This window comes from Lolium rigidum, chromosome 3 (assembly GCF_022539505.1).
Source record: "Lolium rigidum isolate FL_2022 chromosome 3, APGP_CSIRO_Lrig_0.1, whole genome shotgun sequence".
NCBI lineage: Eukaryota > Viridiplantae > Streptophyta > Magnoliopsida > Poales > Poaceae > Lolium > Lolium rigidum.
The window spans coordinates 186000858-186019082 of NC_061510.1; the positions used below are offsets into that span (position 1 = coordinate 186000858).

Genomic DNA, 18225 nt, shown 5'->3' on the forward strand with positions numbered 1-18225 from the left:
ACGTCGGAGACGTATCAATCTGCTCTAGTATGATATTGATGACTAAAGGTTGCCACCTTCTCACAAATAAGGCATTCCTCGTGAAGGTCTATCTTGATTCCATATAACCCGGTGACATAGGCATACCCAATGGGCCTGCCGATGATGGTACCCGGGGTTTACTGAAGGCCCACTACCCGAAGAATAAGAAGGTTCGGAAGCCCAAGACATTGTTAAGGAAAACTAGAGTTGTAATAGGAAGCATTATTTGCAATCTTGCGGGAGGAATTAGAAACCTACCCGGACTCTGTAACTTGTACAATACGAAACCCTCGGCTCCACCGCCTATATAAGGGGGAGTCGAGGGACGCAGAAAGGAATCGAATCATTGTCTCTCAAACCCTAGTTTTTACATCGTCGAGTACTTTTCGGCTGAAACCTTCGAGATCTACTTGCCCTCTACATCTAGCAAAACCCTAGTCTACAATCTGTAGGCATTGACAAGTTAATCCCTTGTCACCCGGCTTGGAATATAAATAAAGGTGCACCTGAGAAAGAGTTATTATTATGTGAGTATAGGAAATTAAATCAACGTATATTTGTACAGCAAGGAAATAACTCATGTCGTGAAGATTGAATGGAAAATATTATGAGAAAATAAAACTCAGTGTGCTTGTTTATGGGGCAAGGATTAGATAACCAAACACACATTATATATGCATCGTACCAGAAAGACAAATAAAAAAGGTGAGATTTTTTTTTGCAGAAAACTTATATTATGAATGAAGAGAAAAAACCTCCAACTACTTGCTCCCACATCTAAAGGTATAATTGATGCCCCCCATGGGGGTCTCACAACGCTTTGATTTACCGCCGTCCGATTTTACCTTGCAGTGAATCTCAACCGTAGTTTTTTTTCACCGACCCATATAAAAGCCCCCTCACCAGCAGTGAAAACCCTAGCCGCCGCCCAGCGAATCCCCGCGCGCAAGCTCCTTCCCAATCCCCTGCTTGGCTGCTCCTCCCAATCCCCTTCGTACCCGTGCCGCCGCCACTGTCCTTCGCCTCCATTTTCCGCCGCCACCACCCCTCTCTCCTCCGGCCTGCCTCCTCCCTAGTGCTCAGCAGGAGGAGCATGAGATTCCACCAGGGGCACTCAGCGAGAAGAGCAAAAGGGTCAACCAAACCACATCGGAGGGGGCTGAGCCAAGGTGAGCACCTTCTTCCCATCCCGTGAATCCTTTCTGGAGGACGAGGATGGGCCATGGAAGGGGAAGGACCTCATTTTGTCTTCCCTGTTAGCCGGCTGTACGGGCGTCCGTGCTTGCCACCGCTGCTCCACCTCTTCATCCTCTGCATCTAAAGGTGGAGCACGTCGTCGATGAACGAGGACAACGAGCCAGGGTAATTTGCCTCTCCACATCTTGATCTCTCTCTTTTCTCTCTCCATTTAATCCCCTTAGTTTCTTATCTTTGTTTTTGCCTAGAAGGTGTTTGACGAAAATCCTTGAGGGAAACATTATAGGTGTTTGACAAGCAGGAACATGATGGGACGGGGGAGAAGGCATGTGCCCGCAGAGACTAGGATCTGGAGGATGCGAAGATGGCTTCTTCTTCATCCGGGACCTGCATGTTTCTCCTCTCTCTCTCTCTCTCTCTCTCTCTCTCTCTCTCACTGGATCACCTCCTTCCCGATGAACTAATTTGATGCAGATGTTTGTATCATAGGTCGGAGATGTGTTTGAAGGTGTTGATTTTGCACATATTTGGTTGTAGCTTTTGCTTGTGATTACCCGTGTACACTTGGGCAGAAGTATGAGGAGTGAGTGTGCAATTACGCCTAGAATCTTTCATCTGATTGAATTCTTTTTTGTTGGAAATGTTCAGTCTGAGAAGGAGATTTTTTTGTTACAGATTATGTCGGTGGTTTGCTCGCTAACAGACTGGAAGACCGAGGCTGATGTGAGCTGGCAATGGCTGAGGTTCAAGAGGAGCGCGACGTCGCAACCTCCAGGCGTAGCGTTAGCCGCTGATGTCACCATCGCCATACTTCTCTCAGCTACATGGATGTGCGTGCATTCACACAGTATTGATGTTCCTCTCTTGCTGCTACTCCACCTGGAGGAGCGCCGTCTTGGTCACCGGACGGTCATCCTCGTGTCGACATGGTTGCGTGTATATTTGGTTACCTTTTCTCTGCAGCTTAGTAAATGAGAGAAACGGAGGTCTACACGGCGGCAAGGCAGAGTTGAAACTTCTGTAAGATTTCTATTGTGTGTGCTTGCTTTCCTGACATTAGTTCATATTGTGTGCGCTTCGTTTGACCTCAGCAATGGAGCTAAAATTAGATACAGCAGAAGTTCATAATTATTGACATAGCAATGGGTCAATCTTCGGTGTCATTGATCTCATTTTGCTCAAAATTATGCACACTGAAGATGGAGTTGTTTTGCTTTGTACAGGTGATCCGGATATTGCAGAAAGATTTTTCACACAACGAGGATCGTTTCTTTAGATGTTCAAGAATGTATGCTTATGTTCAAATGTTAGTCATGATGTGTGTGTGTGTGGCAAAGTAATTATTCAGCGGTAGTAATTAGTAACCCGTTGTTATCTACAACTTCCCGTTTGGTAGAAGTCATTTTAATTACTAGCTAAAAATGTATGAGGACTGACTGAGTTGTTTTTGATCTATTCAGAAAATTTATAGATTGGATTAGGCTCATATGCTTAAGCCAAGCTCAGGTTCAAGTGCGTTTCTCATCTAAACAAGAGTGCCATTGCTGTTGTCAAAATTTAGGTGAGAACTGTGAACCTGTTGTTGTTTTTGCACTTATGCTGTTTGGCAGTACCATTGATAGCTTTGTTAGAAAGCAAAGTAGTTTTGCACTCACGCACATGAACAATTCCACTAATTATGTTCTATACCTGTCAACTAGCTGATTTTATATATGTGAAATATGATGCTTAATCAGATCTCCATCTTTATTTACATTTATGACATGAAAATTTTGTTTCTGTTCTTCACCTTTTGTTCTTCATGTATCTTGGACTTACTGTTATGCCTACCAGTTTTGCCTCTGTAGATAACATGGTATGATGTGATCTATCCTTGCACTGATATAATCATGTACCAAGCCACACACGAAAAATAAAACAGGTCCTTTGCACTTGATGAAGTTAAATTTTGTTTATTAATACCAGAGGCGATCTTTATTCATGGGTTGCAGATAAATAATGTAAATTATGTATTTTTGTTCCAATATATACTTTTAGGTCAGAATACAAATGCTTGCTGCTATAATAACGTGTTAAAAATAAATAACTTCTTTGTTTTGTGCTTCAGCCTCCTTCGCTTTTAGATGGACACCATTATGTGTTTATGAAGAGAAGTGCCTAATTTTAAAATCTTGGATTTAGGAAAAAAACTCAGCCTTTTAATTGGGTACCATTGGCCACTTCCATTAAAAGTGCTCAGGTTTGTTAGAAATCTTCGAGAAGTGGTGCCTACCTAATCATCATGGCATGCAGGTCACATGTTCCATTTAAAATACTAAGAATCACATGACAGTACTAACAGTTTGATACAATACTAAGTACTAAGCTTCTCAAATGTGCCTAACTTCATTTGGATTCTAACACTTTGATACAATACTAAGAATCACATGACAATACCAGGGTTATTTTTGCTTTACAAGTCATACATTTATGTCCATTTCAAATGATTTCATGATGAGATTTGTTTATTACTACTACAAACTAATCGCATATGTGCACAGACTGGGACAAGGTCAAACGGATATTCATGATGAGATATTTGTTTGTGCTTTGTTTAAGAATTATTTTTATGTTACAGTGTTGTTTTGGTTTAAGCGCAAGCAAAATAGATTTGCTACTTGCAAGGGTTGATAGTTGTCACTGATTATAGAACTCATGAGTCATGACTGAAACTGGGTACCATTTCAGGGCAATTGTGTATCCTTTACATTCCAGGATGGAGTTACTTAAATTCAGTATAAAAGATACTTGGAGTGGGGAGGAACTTGAGAGAGTATACGGTAAAAATAATTTAGGTAAATACATCTTGAGCTATTTTCCTTAAAAGGCATAATACAACAGTGTTAGATTCTGATCTCTGCGTTACTTTTCAATTGCTCGCAATATTGTTGGATTCCTTTCTCACATAAAAATAAGTACATGTCACCCCCCTGAATGGCAGATACTTCTTTTAGATGTTGTTTTTTCCTCATTTGTTTCTGCAATTGAATTGTCTTAATATTTATGGCTTTATATTGGAAAAACCATTCCTCATTTGAAAGATCGAAAGCATCTGCAGATCCATGAACTCGGCCCCTTGCTTTCATTGACTGATGCATAGCTTATTATTAGGTCCTTTGGAATAACGTCTCTCCTTCCCTCTTCTGTCCCTGATATTTTAATAGCATGGATAAATACTAAAACCAGTGTTCATTGGGTGTTCCTTCATTTGGTGACATTTGGCTTGAGTATTCATATTCCCTGCTACAATTAGCAGGGTCAACTTGATAAGAAAATAATAAGACATAATAGTATCTCACAAAAAACCCAAACATTCATCAGAATATGTATATTTCAACTGACAATTTCAAAAATAGTATACACCTAGCATGTTGTCCCCTTTTTACAAATCTGAGCTCCCTCCAGTTTGTACATATTGGGAGCCTATTCTGCATGATCTCTTGATGCTTAAACTACTTTTTTATACCAATTCGTTTTTGATGATGTTTCTCTGCTCTTCACCTTTTTTATAGGTCATAATATTGTTGAAGATTGTTGCACAAAGGTTTCTTCTATTTCTCTGCTAGATTTGTAAGTCTGCTCTCTTGCAGGTAAGATTTTGTCTTTGAAATGGATGTTTTGAGGATTATGTTCTTCTACATGTATTGCCCTCAGATTTTTCCTCTTAAGAGAAAGATAGTAATATAACATTGATCTGTTGTTTCATGAACAAGATGGATTCTGTGTATGGATACTATAGGAATTTGCGGACTCGAGCTATGTGTAATCTTTATTTGGGATTTTTTTACATTTTCCTTTTCCATTATGATTTTTTTCTAGCTGAAAGATCTCTTATGTTTTGGTTTGATATACAGGATGCATGGTGTTCTTTTGCTCATCGGCTGATAACTCTTCTGTGTACCCAAAAAAACATTTCGTTAGCAATTGGCAAATGTATCTTTCTACATTTTTATCGCATCTGCTAAAAGCTGATCAAATTTAAATGAATTTTGTGCTGTCAACTGCATATGACACTTGCTTTGTTTCATACAAATTATTGTTTTTTGGCAAAATGTTCTACACAGCCGTATACATTAGCATGTTCATGACCATGTGAGTTCATACAAAATATTGTTTTTGCCAAAATGTTCTACACAGCCGTAAAGTACATTAGCATGTTCATGACTATGTGAGCTATAATAATAATTCTATGATAGTAGAAACATCTTTTTTATTCGTCTCATAAGTAGGCTTGTTACTGAAGCAAAGGAGGATTTAAGTGTTCAGTGTATAATCATTGGTTATACATGCTAAGATTCCAGAGATTGAACTCTTTCTAGGAAATGGTGGTGCGTGCTATCAGGGAGGGAGGCATACAAAAAATGCAGCGCAAGCAGAATCCAATGCACTCCCCTCCTCCAATAAGTCCCGGTACCAAGCACGGAAGATGAGCACCGAGTGTTGCCCTCGGGTCAAGGTAAGCGCCAAAACGAATTCTTGAGCATATGTACATTTCTTAGCCGAAAGATCACTTATTCCAACCCAAACACAGAATATTGAGGCTCCCAAGTGTAGTTTGCTAAAGCTTACAGGAAGAGCTTCTGAAGGTTCTCATGTTCTGTTTTGGTTCTTACAGGGGAGGTTCGGCAGTCAGGCTTCGCTTCTGTAGAATGCCATGAAGAAAGAGCTAGGGGAAGATAGTCTTGCACCTATGGTCATTTTTTTGTATTTCACTCTCTCTAACTGAAACTCGTGAAAACTTTTGTCCTTTCAGTTCTGCACTTTTGTGAGCATGCAGAGGGTACAGCTGCCTGTAGAGTGGCTTGTTGCCATGGGGATGAGATAGTTGCTGGCAACTTTCCTGGTCCAAATGCTAGGGTAAATGATGCAATAAGGCAAAAACTTATTTAGCAGTGGTACAGTCTTATGATAATGACGAAATGGTCATGTTACTATGCTTTCATCTTATTATTTTATAATTACAAGAATAATATACTGAGAAACAAAAAAAGGTAACGATGATTTTTTTCGAATCCTCGATCTGGCCTATGTTTTGCGCATAGTGTTTCTCAAGATTCCAGATAAACGAAAAAGTAGGATTGAGATGCAACTTGCCAGGGCCTGTCATTTCCTCAAAAAATCTTCTGGATGCTCCATAAGAATTCAAGAAAAAACAAGTTTGTGTTCTCTTGCTCCTCTTCATCAACCGGTAATTCTTCCCAGCATCTAGGAAATGAAAAGGATTATTATTCACTCTTTATTTGATGCTCGCTTATCATTGATGTTTACAAATGTATACAAAATAAATATTAACACAAATTTTACGGGGTCGTGCGCCAAGGCGCACATCTAAATCTAGTATGAACAACCAAGGCCCTTCATGGCACATGATTCTGTGCAATCCGGTCCTCCCCTTGCACCTCACGAATTAAACATTACATGGTTGCCAACTAACTCTGGTGTGTAACGGAGCATCTTCCTAACTTATCCTCATAATGAATCTATCTGTGTATAAATTGCTAAAAATCCATCCCATACAAATGAACACAAATATTTTTACAACTCAATCTAGAACGTGAAAAGCAAATATATGAACAAATATATGAAGTTTCAGTACATAGCCAAATCCAAAACAACAGATCCAAACCTGTACTGGAGCACCACCTCTGAATAGAGTCCAAGAGACGATGCATTTATGCCATCCAACTATTACTATTATCACATGACTTTGTGACCCTTAGGCTATTGCCTGGTGAGTGAAAATTAAGTTATTTTCTGAAGAAACGTCACAGGGATAAAAAACAATCAGACCTTTTTTTTTTGCGAATCAGACCTTGGCCATACACCTAAGCTTCACAAAATAAATCACGAAGAACAATTTAGAATCCAATACTCTTCATTACGTGTTGGTCATCAGATCCAGCTTAATTATATCTGTTGATAATATTCTTTTTTTGTAAGCTGTTGACAATATTCAAATGTACAATGAATTCCATCAAACCATGGATGGCACAGATTGGCATCCGTAGAGGGTTGTGCTCACCTAGAAGGGCAGGACGCCTCGGAGCAGCAATTTGTTGCAGCACGGGAGGCCACGGCATAGACCCTCTCTACGCACCGAACGCAGTTTGTTGCTGCCCTGCCTCTATGACAGTGAAAAACTGACACCATGTTTCCTCTGTTTTAGCTTCAAAGATGGCCCAATTTCCAACTGTCTCATGTCCTACTTCTTGTTACGCTGCTCCAAAGGCAATTAAATTCTAAAACAACTTACACTTCCAAAAGGGAAAATTAACTCTATTTGATGAAAGAAATAATTGTTCAAAACCATGGCAAAAGGATTCTGGTTTACATGTACAGAAAAGCATAGAAGAAATCTGACTCAAACTTGCATATATTTTCTCCTTTTTGGACTACCAAATTACCAACAGCACAGCAAACCAAGTAGATGTTGGCGACCATTTAGTGATTTTGTTAATAATAAATAATTTATATGGATTACAAAAATCGTTCATATCAATGTACATAACGCTGGGTCTAGGGAAACACATCTCTTTTAAACATCTCTTTTAAACATTTGGGCACCTAAGGGCCTCAATCCAGGCCACCTGAATCTGGGCCGTCCATCCCGTTGACGTGGCACAACCTGCATCATCCATTTCTTGGATCGACCGATCCTGGCCGTTTGATCTCATTTTGACACTGCTCATATGGTCCCGTCCGTCCATTCCACAGCACCGCTCCGTCGCCGGAAAGCGCTGGCCGTCGGTCGACGGATCTGGGCCTCAAAATCGGTTGCAGCCCGCGCCGTCCGATCGTGATCTAACGATCAGCATAAGCCGCGACGTAGTTTTGCATTCTGGTCCTTATTTTTTGAGAAATCAACCCGCGGTCCTAGCTTCTTCATTTAATACGGAAGGGGTGTATCTTTTAGGCCATGTCTTTCCCGATATTTACAACAAATATGCCACCGTGCTGATTTATCCCTAGGACTGAGGGTATTACAACAAAAATAATCACCCTGTATACAAAAAATATATACCATTACAACAAAAATGATTGAACATTTATAAAATTAATGCTACAAATATAAGTGGTTAACAATAATTTTTGCGATAGGTTCCTTCACAACAAAAATTTCCATAAATATTTATAAAAACCACGGAGTATTACAACAAAATTATTTTTTAACAATTTTTTGCTTTAGGTTCCTTCACAACAAAAAGTTCCATAAATACTTACAAAAATCACGGATTAGTAAAACAAAATTATTTATAAAAAAAAGCAATGCTACAAATAAGTAATAAGTGATTTACAACAAAAATCATCAAATATGTTAATAAAAATCATAGACAAAAACAACAAAAACCATGTGTTTGTAGCAACATTTTTTTTGCTCCACGTTCATTTACAACAACAAAAAAAATCTATTTTCACAAAAGTAACAAATGATTACCACAATAAAATCATGTGTTTCCAAGAAGAAAAAAGAAGGTAGCAAGAAATAACCAGGAGGAGGCTGTGTCTTGCTTCTATTTTTTGGCAAAGCAGGCTTGGGTAAGTAACGGGCTGGGGCAAACAAGCAGACTAATGGGCCATCATGCAGCGCCAGCTAGTGGGCCACAAAATTTCCGTGCGAGCGAACCCTTCCGCGTGCGCGAGCAAGGGACCGATCGTTCGGTCGACCGAACGCAAGCATTTTCCTTCCAAATTTACCCGTTTGCTAGCCATTCCCACTGAATGGTGGACCTGCTTCTTAGGGGGGCCGTTCGTCAGAGACACATGCTACGTGGGCATGCGTGGTTGTTCAAACGAACAGTGCTGCGCGGTGGCTTCCTCCGTGGTTTCCCATGCCCAGCAGGGGCAAAAACGTCTTTTCAGTTTCATTTGAGAGTGGAGAGGACGGTGTGGGATGTGCGTGGCGACCTGCCCTTCGCCGGCGGGTACGGGGCGGAAGGGTCATCGCCGGCCATGGAGGGCCCTCCGCCACGTCCATGGAGAGAGGGGGTGATGGTTCACAGTGGCTTCTTCTCTTTTCCCTCCCCGGGTTCCACTCCCTCTCCCTCCTGGAAACCCTAGCCGCCGTCCCTCCGCCTCCGCCTCCGCCTCCACCTCGTCGCCGGCCGGTCGTCCGTCCACCTCCACGCCTTGTCTGGAGTTACCCAAGCCATGAGAGGGAGATCGAGGCCCACGCATCAGAACCCTAGCCGCCGCCAGGAGAGAAAGCGAAGGAGCAGGCGGTGGAGGGGAGGATCCGGCGGAGGATGTGAAGATCCGGTGGTGCACGGGAGGATCCGGCGGAGGATGTGAAGATCTGGTGGTGCACGGGAGGATCCGGCGGCGGCGCGAGAAAGGGGGCGAGGTGGAGGGCAGCGACGACCTCCTCATCCCGCCCTGTCCCGGCCTGGAGCACGGCGGCGGTAGTCCCGTCCTTCCCCGTGTTGGTTGTGCTGATTCCGGGGTGGACGTTCTGGTGCTGGACCTCAAGGGTGTCCGCACCACCTACAGGTTCCTCTCTCTCTCTCTCTCTCTCTCTCTAATTGACAAGATATTTATGATCCCCAAATTTACCCCTTTAGATCTGGTAGCAATTATTGTTATTGCTGCAGATGAATTATTTCCTACGTAATTATTTAGTGTCCCCTTTTGTCTCTCACGTGTGCAATAGTTTTAGAAGAACTGATTATGATGTTCAAAGCAGAAATCGGTCTATAGCACTACCAGATGAAGCCTACCATTCATCTGTTTAATTAGTTTGGTGGTAGACTGATTGATATATGGATTTAGGTACTGCAAGTTTAACCGAGCTGCATCTATAGCGACTTTAGCTGTCAAAGGATCAGTTGGTCATGTGCGTGTCACTTAGATGAATAAGAAAATGTAGCATTTTTGGCATTAACACATTCTAGCACATTAGTTGGATGGAAGATTTGGGATAGAGCTTTACCTTGGATTTAGCGAGCCTGTCATCTACCTAAAACAAACTACACGATAAAGATTGAGAGGATTTTTTTTTTGGCAAGTTGTGTGCACTAGGACCAGGCTAGAAGTAGCACAGCAGGTTGGTCTTGTTTCAGAACAGTTTCTCAATCTGATTACCCATAGGTTTCGGAGCTTTGGGTGCCAGGAGTAGTTCTTGAATTGGAGTTCGAGGCAAGTACATGACTAACCTGTCTCTTTATGCTTGGTTGTGAGATTAGTTGTGTTTCCTGAGTGCTTGGTTCTTTCCTACTTCGGTGTTATGACATTCCTACATGTTTGCTTAAATGGGTTGCTCTCTCATAGTGCCTACCTTTCTTGCACCAGTATTTGAGGAGTTCATGTTCTGCACAAAATCTGCATCAACTGTTCAGTTTTCATATAGAGGAATGTCCAATGTTTTGTTAGAACCAGCATGGTTATAGAGTATCTAAACAAGCCTCTCTGGGGCCCTTTTTCGAGCCAAACTCTGTTTATTTATGTGGTGTGGAAATGAATATTTGTGATCCGCCATCGGAATATCCCTTTTTACAAGATAGCAAAATACATGCAGATGCTCGATGGGAAGCTATCACTGACTTGCTATCTATGGCATTGGATTGTTACTACAATACCTTCTGCAAGAAGTAAGTTGCAATCTCTCACTTACACATGTTAATCTCAGGTATGAGAAGATTGAGAGAAAGCAATATTTTGTTGTTACAATACCTTTTGCAAGAACCAAGAATTAAGTTGCAATCTCTCACTTACACAAGTTAATCTCAGGTATGAGAAGATTGAGAGAAAGCAATATTCATTTGTCGATGTAGATTGTTTTGTATTCCATTATCTATATTATGTGTTCTCTGGCATCTGAGTGACATTGCTTCTTTGTTGTTTTCTTTGTGCTGGTTAGTGAGAGGCACAAGAGAAAGGTTTTCTTTGTTGTTTCTTAAAATCATAATAAAGTCGAGGATGTGACCCATGACTATATTTTTCATGTAGGATAGTAATCTAAATGAGAATGGCAGGCATCGAACTCTAAGATATGAGTAAGCTACCATCAACAACGGAAATTGAACTTACATGCACATTTCCAGCCAATAGACCATGGTAGTATGCAGCAGTTGTGGAGATCGAGGGCAGCAGCTGTTGCGCGATGGCCTGTCATCGTTTGTACAGGGACCAAGGTATGAACACCTTTCCTTGCTCACTTGCTTTGTCCATCATGTCACCTAGATGTTTTTCACTGCCCTATGAATCTGACGGTGTCCTGGGAAGAGACACCGGAAGATGTTGTCTTCAGGACAATATGGATAGTTCAGTGAATTAGGTAACAAATCATGTATATATTTCAAACTTAGATTCTAAACTATTCTTTTTGCTGATGTTTGTCCTTCATATTATTCGTAATGAAAAAAGGAAATATAAATACACCACCTGAGTATTTTCTACTGTATTGCCCACACACTGCTATTTGTTTGAAATGTATTTTAGAGTAGTCTGGACCTTGGAAATGACAAGCTGCAGTTCTGCATGTGTATTTCATGTTACTTGCATTTGCTTAGAGAAACCACACATATGCTAGGACACAACTTAATTTAAGTCATTTTCTGTGATGTACTATATGATAGAAGTTGGCCTGCCTTTCTATGAAAATCCTTGAATAGTTCATAATTTAATGGGCTATTGATTCATGCCATCAATTGCTATTTTCACACAGGTTTCAATGTAAACTTTGCACACAAGCTAAATCCTTATTTGCTGGTCAGATTGAGTTGGAGTGGAGATTTCGCAGTGGGTTTCTGCATGAGAAGTTGTCCATAAGAAAGATCAAGATGTTCTTTATATCCACAATTACGGCCTCTTTGTTCCATTATTTTGGTAAGCCCCCTTCCTATATATTACTGTAATTCTGTTACATATGTAGTTTAGTGTGTATGGATGTCCATTCTCATTTTTTTTGCATTTTTACCTGCACATCTGAGTGGGCATTTAGTATACACATGTCGTTTTACCAATTTCTAAAAGAAACACTTGATAGGTGCAAGTAGGTTAGTTGCATCTGGGTTCATTTCATTATTGACAACCTGATAGGTACATTTCTCCATTCGCAGATCCAAGAACTAATCATGTATTCAATTTTATTTTGGCTTCAGATAGGCTATTGGCTATTTAGTGAATCAAGATCTGAATGTTAAGCTGAAGGTAGTGCTCAAAACTGCTTGGAGGTCTTTCGCCTGCTGGTCTATCTATTCAAGGTACGATAACACAGTTAATTTTGCTTCAGATATTGCTTGCCGATGGTCAATGCATCTGGCAATAGCAAGAGTACCAAAGAAGTACAGATTAGGTAAGCCTGTCCATTGAGAGGTATCTATTTTGTGTAGGCGATTGTTACTTAAATTATTTACGCTTGGACAATAAGCTTCGTACAACCAGCTTCTACGTTGGTGCCTAGCATCAAGATCAATGGTGTGTTGGAATCTGCCTCTTTTATAATACTCTTGTCTTCCAGATAGAGATTATTCTCCTGCTGATTTTATGCACTTTCTTGTGACCTGCAGGACCCAAGTTCTATATCTGAAGCTCCACAGTATGGCTCTATGGCAGTTGGCTTGATGTATCGTTTCGCAACCGAGAGGAAATAGGCTCTTGGTCTCCAGGTAACTAATTCTCTGTCGAAGTCCATCTTGCTATAATTGAAACTGAAATGCTTAAAGTCTCCTAATTCATGCATGTTTGCTAGACTAGAGCACATCCACAGAAAATTATAACTGAAGTGCTTAAAACAACGCAACTGCTAAATCTTTGCTGAGGACCCTCCAGTAGATTCTTCTCTTGTGGTATGTAGATGCTAGAGGACCCTCCAGTAGATTTTTCTCTTGCGGTATGTAGACACTAGAGGACCACATCATTTTCATTTTGATGGTTGATAACTACTGAACCAGAGTTGCTGGGCTAGAGGTGCCTTCCCCTGCTTACCACTAATGGTGGTCTATAACTTTTGTAGCCTATATTGAGTCCTTGAATATTTTTGCTTGCCAGTGAACATTACTAGCATGATGCCAGCCTGAGAGTAACCTCTATTTTTATAATGAAAGTTGAGTTGTTGACGTGCATTATTAGCCCTGACCTGCACCTAACCATTACTAATTTAGTAATATACTTATATACATAAGGTTGAGACAATCAAGTGACGCTCTCAGGCTATGATTTAACTTATTACGTCTTGTGACTATGATTTAGTCTTTGTCACTAATAAGTTTGAAACACCATGCATCAGAGTGTCTTCGCATTAAAAAACAGTTATGGTGATAGCTGGTTTTTAGGTACAGATGTGGTCTTTGCTGCTGCCTGCAGTCCTATAAAGGCATCACTTGTTATTTCTGGAGGTAAAGATGACAGAGGGTTTCTTTGGAGGATTGGATCAGCAGGGGATGTTTATGATCTGACTGGTATAGTTAATTCATCTCTATAATCTTACTTGAATTATAGTACTCAAATATTTATATGTAAATGTCTATGTTTCGTCACTTCTACAATATAAGCATATGCATCACCTAACCGGAGAGCGGGTAGATGTGGTCGACTCCTGAATGCTATTTTTACTAATAGGAGATGTTGAAATGAGATTTTTTGTTTTGTTTTGTAGGGTGAGAAGGTTGTGAATGAGAGGGACGTCTTGGTGATCCTTTTGTCGGGAGGGCAAGGGAAGAAAAGGGGTAATTTTCTATCTCATGCTCCAAACTTACTGTGCTGAGCGGTTGTTGTTCTAAAGGTCTATGTTCTATGTGTGTCATGTATACTGCCTTGGGTCAGGTTCATCGATCTGGTCATTTTAGTGCGAAAGGCCACAACTGTTCTTCTATTGTTGATGCACCACAGTCTCTATTGTTGATATGAAATTTCTCGTGTATCTATGCCATTCTCATCGTACAAGTGAATATGCAAGGAATATATACGAGATTGTTGTATTTTTTGAACAAGTTAAATGAAATAAACAAAGTGATGTATAATGCTTGAAGATATCAATTTTAGACATGCTTGTTCTGAATAATTACGGCATTTCACAGTGAACTGGCACATACTTTTGCTGGATGATTGTGTGTGTCTAAACTTACTAACTAGCAAATATGGCCAAGCGTGGGAGCGCCAATTGTCGTGCACAGATTCATTTCTCCGCCAGGTAACCTTTTCCGATTCTTTGATTTGGCAGTTCCATGTAGATATGAAATCCTTGTATTCTGCCTTGCATTTTAAGGACGTTCTGTCAATTGTCTTGGAGTCCAAATCTCTGTTAGTAAATATGCAGGTCCATGGTATTGTCTACGGGATATTTTTTTTTGTATTTGGGAGTGATGCCTTCAGCCTAATACTTGATTTTGTCATGTAAAGCGGAAGAAAAGTGAACAAATCCGTGACAATACTTTTGTGCACATTGGAATATAGGCCTAAACTGGCGTCGTGGGTTTGCGCTTTGGTTTAGCCAGTTAGCTCATATGTCAGCTATAGAACAGAGTGTATTCCATGCAAACAAAGTGCTTAATTCTGTTGAAGTTATTTATTTGTTGGTTTGATAACTTTTTCTTGTCTATGCTTCTAATATTTGAAAATATATTCATCTTGTTTACGGTTTTAGCGATTGGTAGATGATATCAGCTTCATATTCAATAGATTTCCATCAGGGTGCATATGAGGTACATGCTTTACTAGGCTTGGAAAAACAGGCCGTTGGAAGTGTAGTGCCCTTAGGTGCAACCTCTGAAGATATTAAGGTACTATCATGCCTTTCAATATTGAGCTGGGTACATTATTTTTTTAGTTTCTTTAATTAGAAAAGTTTACATTAATGTATCAAAATGCAAGCTTGATTATACGATGTCTTGCAGGTTAGATGCAACTTGTGAAGATATTGAGGTACTGTTATGCCTTTATTTATTGGGCCTGGATCAGCACAGTGCATGCTCAAACCTACTCGGCTAATATTGGTAAGCTGTTTTCTCTAGTGGAAATAAAAATAAATTGCATAAGCCAAGGAAACGACCAAGCATCATTCAAATCTGAATAGCTGGCATGGTGACAATAAATTTGGTTAACTTCTTGCTGCAAGTGTTGGATTAGATTGCCAATGAAGAACAATCTGAGAAAACTAGCAAACTTTGAGTGGTTGGTCGTACACTATTTCCATCTAGAGGAGCCCTATGGAGGTTGCTTTACAGAAGGGCCTTCATCAGCACGAGTTTACCATCTGTAACTGAAGATGCAAATATCAGGCTGGAGATAGATCTGAAGCATTGGCACCGTGGGAAATACGTGACGTATCCCATGACAAGCAAAGAGCACTCTCAATCCTTAACATATGTGATGCCTTCGGGTGATATCTTAAACCTCGCTTCAGCCAGGCAGGGAGAGCTTACCACTTCACAGGTTCGCTCCTCCACCCTTCCCTTACGGAGATACAGCCTGACACAACACGAGATGTTAAACAAGTTGCAAAGAATTGAACAGAATCAGTGTTAGGGAGATGTCAGGTTACAAAATAGAACAGACCTTGCTCTGGAAGCATGAGCCATCATGTTCCCACCAATGTGTTTATCGGCAACCCCTCAAACATCGCACTGTCATCCACTTGGGCAACCACTTGATTGGGGATTACCACTGCCACCCCAAACTAGAGCAAGCAAAATAACTCAAATGACCAACTATCCATTGAACCAATATCTTGAGGCTAAAATCAGTCAGCTAAACGAGTACCATCTAGAAGAATAGTGACAAATCAAAAGTTTGTTTAGAAATTTGGCTCTTATATTCTTTCTATATCAAATGTGAGAAGTACTGAAGGATCAGAGCTCATGATTCATCATAGACTAATTGAAAAAGGCTAATGTACCTCCACCCGCTAACTTCTGACGGCTCCTGAACTTGGCCAGATGCATTTGCCTTGCTGATAGCTCCCCTCCAGCAGAGAAATCAGTCCTGTATAGCGTTGTGCCACTATCTATAACCATAAGCGCAAACCAGCAGTGATATAATTTCATGTTCAGTACTGGGGGAGTAGTTGAATAATTTCAATGCAAAAACTCAGAAATAGTCAACAGGTGTAAGAAAAACAAAAACCAGGATTTAATTGCTTTATACTACCTCCATCCCAAAGCTTAAGGTTTTTTTTTGAAAAGTCAAACCAAGTAAAGTTTGACCAAACTTTTAGAAGAATCTATCAACAAACATAATATTTTGTATATACCATACGAAAATATATTTCATTATCTATCTAATAATATTAATTTTCTATTTTGCATGTTAAAGATTTTTGACATAGTTTGACTTTCAGAAAATAATATAAGCCTTAAGCTTTGGGATGGAGGTAGTAGCAGCAAGCAACACAAAATGTTTTTTGGAAAATTTGTTGGTTGGTAGTCTGATGTTGTCAATTTCTAGATATCATTATCATCCACAAAAGAGCAACACAGACTGTTACTCCACTAGGATTGTATATAATCTTAATAATATGTGATGGAGCAACTCTAAAAAAACATCTATATTGCAGCCTAATGAGGAATTCATGCTGTACATGAGCATCATATTATTATGGTAGGGTTCGATAGCTCTATTGTAGATAGTCTAAACCATAGGTGGCACAAACTGAAGTTGGTGTAGTGCGACCAGGTAGTGAAAAAACTTCAGTTGATGTATATGCTATTATTAGGCCATTCCAGCATGCTCTCGCTGTCAACAAAGTATATCTACAAAATCAGCTAGACGGAAAAGTTAAAAAGCATGCGGTTTACTTTAAGATATAGACAAAGTAGTATTTTCTATAATTAATAAGAGCTGCATGCCTGTTTTTCCAGTCTTACATTTGACATGCTGCTTTTAATATAAGGTTCATAACTTCATATGTAAGGCAACAGTCTATCGTTTGGTTCATTTTTTTATAAATCTGTGACAAGAAAAGATGATGACCATGAGATTGGTACATGAAGAACGAAAAATGTTCTTGACATATGTTGTTTCTTATTTGATAACATGCTGATGGTGGAACACATGGTTATTGTGTTAACTATCATGTTGTTGATCGTCTCAAGGTCTGCACCTTACTATTCTTGACATTGACATATCAAGAAGAGTACTCAAATTCTACAGCTTATTATGGACAGGTGGTCTTAAAGGAATAAAATGAATCATGGATCATATTTTGTTTACAAAGTCACCTGGGAGATTTTCAAAATAGAAGCCAGAGCCAAAAACTGAGGAAGCACAGATTAAACAACAGGTTTGGTCTACTCTTCAAAATTAATGTTGACAGAGCCTTTAGACAGTGTACTCAATCTGGTGCTTGGAGTTTTCCATTAAAATGACGGGAGCTGCCCAGTTTGGATATGATTGATGATGTACTACATGCAGAAAACCTTGGCAATGATCTATGCAGTAAGAGAGGATGGACCAATGGGATGCCATATGCCAGAGTGATTCTTGAGATAGACCTTGTGATTCTCAAATAGGGGATCACAAACTGAAGCATATGAGTTTTCCATTCTACGAACCATGTTTGGATAGTTAAATTAACTCCTGCAAATTTTCTTTCAAGTTTGTGAAGTCGAAAATTTCCTTCGGCCATCTAATGTTTCGGCTCATGGTTTAGAAGTGTATCTGTGTATTGTGTTTACATACTGAACTTGATAATGTAAATTACATATCTATATATTGTGTTAGTTAGGTCCTCCAAAATGGTTTCTCCTTGCAAGTTGTCTGTTGTAGGTTGACCACTGGAAGCCATCTGAAGCTGTGCATTGTAGTATAAAATTATGCTTTCTTTATTTATCCTTTTTACAATGTTTTTTTTATCTGCTTGGCCGCCGTTAGGCGGGCAAGCGCGCGGCAAGCCGCGCTTTCCTACCTAGTATTGCTATAAAGAGATCGGAACTGAAAGGGAGTCGGAAATTACAAAGTTAAGAAAAAGGAACAGTACATTGCCTTTTTTTTCTCCACAACGTTGGGTCATACATAGTTACCTGGCTTTACGACCGT

At 40.0% G+C, this 18225-nt stretch overlaps 2 long non-coding RNA genes across 13 annotated transcripts; both read left to right on the forward strand.

Annotated features, from left to right (window-relative positions):
* The first annotated feature begins 1008 nt into the window (after positions 1–1008).
* LOC124698766 lies at positions 1009–5607 on the forward strand. Its single transcript, XR_007001106.1, has 7 exons — positions 1009–1383; positions 1505–1801; positions 1894–2238; positions 2679–2779; positions 3946–4052; positions 4770–4847; positions 5577–5607. It is a non-coding gene; the product is annotated as an uncharacterized LOC124698766 (long non-coding RNA).
* A 3531-nt stretch (positions 5608–9138) lies between these two features.
* On the forward strand, positions 9139–17925 carry LOC124702821. Of its 12 annotated transcripts, none has more exons than XR_007002701.1 (14): positions 9139–9744; positions 10769–10841; positions 11200–11384; positions 11918–12078; positions 12354–12455; positions 12585–12669; positions 12762–12860; positions 13527–13652; positions 13850–13919; positions 14271–14383; positions 14872–14972; positions 15087–15624; positions 17355–17470; positions 17602–17925. It is a non-coding gene; the product is annotated as an uncharacterized LOC124702821 (long non-coding RNA). The 12 variants fall into 12 exon arrangements; XR_007002708.1 differs by having other exon boundaries at positions 15087–15185; positions 15308–15624; positions 17355–17925; XR_007002707.1 differs by having other exon boundaries at positions 15087–15185; positions 15319–15624; positions 17355–17925.
* The last annotated feature ends 300 nt before the right edge of the window (positions 17926–18225 follow it).